Raw genomic sequence first — 2,034 nt, 5'->3', positions numbered from 1 at the left:
GAGGTGCATCTGCTACAGACGAAAGTCGGGGGAGGTGCATCTGCTACAGACGAAAGTCGGGGGAGGTGCATCTGCTACAGACGAAAGTCGGGGGAGGTGCATCTGCTACAGACGAAAGTCGGGGGAGGTGCATCTGCTACAGACGAAAGTCGGGGGAGGTGCATCTGCTACAGACGAAAGTCGGGGGAGGTGCATCTGCTACAGACAAAAGTCGGGGGAGGTGCATCTGCTACAGACGAAAGTTGGGGGAGGTGCATCTGCTACAGACGAAAGTCGGGGGAGGTGCTTCTGCTACAGACGAAAGTCGGACACTGATGTGGTTTTCCAACGGTCAGGCTCAGTGCAACATGGCCGTGTTGTCATTGTTAATAAAAGTTATTTTTAATGTCAAAATAAACATGCCTTCAATCCCCATATCACACAAACAAATTTGTACATATCCACTGTATACATATGAATCGCTGCAGAGAGGAAGAGGTGAAGCGAGAGGATTTACTCCACCCATTATCTGTCCACGTGAGATAAGCTCTGTATGGTATGGAGGTCTATGAGAGAGTGTTGAATTAAGTGAGGCTTATTTGATCGAATAGAAGTTTCGTAATGTTTAGGCTGTCACACATGTACTGATATAACTGGATGCACGTGGCTTTCCGGCAACTTTGAGAAAAACATGTTAGCTGTGCTTGTTGTTCTCATGCTTATGTGCCCTCTCATTGGCTAGAGTGGTTCCTCCTGATCTCGCCTCCTCCCACCTGCCTTCAATCATTGATGACATGTATTTCCATTTTTAGAGCGGTCACTCGGTTATAATGTCAATATAATAGATCATCTTTGATCGCGGCAAAGTTGCTTCCTCTTTCATTCACGTCTTCCCGTTCGCGTGGGTCAAACAAACATTCAAATGATTAGCTAACAAATAGTGCCTCCCTCAATGCAGGCTATGGCTGCAAGTTGCAGCAGGTGAGGAGCAACTGCAGAAAATGTAAGTAAACTTCAGACGAAACTTCATGACCTTTGGTCACATGGTTGTTGTAAAGTGCATGCAGTCCACATCAGTGGAGGCTGCTGAGGGGAGAACGGCTCATAATAATGGCTGGAATGGAGTATAATGGACGGAATGGAATCAAGCCCATGAAAACCATGTTTTTGATTCTATTCCATTTACTCCATTCCAGCCATTGTTATGAGCCATTCTCCCCTCAGTAGCTTTCACTGGTCCACATATAGGAGCAAGTCGGACAATCTTTATCCCCATAATGCAACACCCTTGGTCACCGACTTGACAAAGCCCACACTCTCCCTTGTGCATTCTTTGGGTTGTGCTATATATTTATTTACAGTGGCAACAACGTCAGCATCTACAATCAGGTGATCCAACCAAGTGGCCAAGATTCTGGTTAGGAAGCACACCATCCCATGTACCTAGAGGAGACTGACAGTACTGCACTTTAACGGAAGCTGAGCCCAGAAAGACAATTTCCATGGAGAAGTCTGAAAATCCCCTTTGTGCCAAAAATATCATAGAATTTTTCCATTAATTGACTTCGAGGTCGATTTTCTTTCCAACGCTCACAGCCGAAGTTATTTACGTTTTATATTCATGCTGTTAAGTGGATGAGCTTGTGTCACATGCAATCACAGAAGGAAAAACTACAGAAATCACTCACACGCTCTCTTCTGGGACCTGCTCGTTCAAGGTGCTGGATTCCTTATACTTGAGTCTAACGACATATTTGCAGGTATTTCAGTAATGTTCTCATAACATTGTTGAAATAAAATGTGTATTTTCTTTAGTGTGTCTGTGTCTATTTATTCTTAACTGACTTGCCTAGTTAAATAAAAAACAAGTACAAATGTGTGGGTGGGTGAGTGCGTGCTTCCAGTGTAAATATGCTTCTAAACTAACTGTAAATATAAACATGTACAGAGTTACCTTTTTCCATCCTTTACTGGTCTCAAAGCATTGGAAATGTTGACATACGAATTGGAGTAGAATGAGTATAATGCTTGTCAACCTCAATCTATGTTAAAGTC

At 43.6% G+C, this 2,034-nt stretch overlaps 1 long non-coding RNA gene across 1 annotated transcript; it reads left to right on the top strand.

The window, feature by feature from the left end:
• Nucleotides 1-816: 816 nt before the first annotated feature.
• On the top strand, nt 817-1,789 carry LOC120027785. The gene is made up of 2 exons (XR_005473343.1): nt 817-982; nt 1,341-1,789. It is a non-coding gene; the product is annotated as an uncharacterized LOC120027785 (long non-coding RNA).
• The last annotated feature ends 245 nt before the right edge of the window (nt 1,790-2,034 follow it).

The sequence above is a fragment of the Salvelinus namaycush genome, chromosome 33 (genome assembly GCF_016432855.1).
Source record: "Salvelinus namaycush isolate Seneca chromosome 33, SaNama_1.0, whole genome shotgun sequence".
NCBI classification, from domain to species: domain Eukaryota; kingdom Metazoa; phylum Chordata; class Actinopteri; order Salmoniformes; family Salmonidae; genus Salvelinus; species Salvelinus namaycush.
Note: the sequence above shows the minus strand (reverse complement) of the source record. Positions and strands in the feature narration are given on the sequence as shown.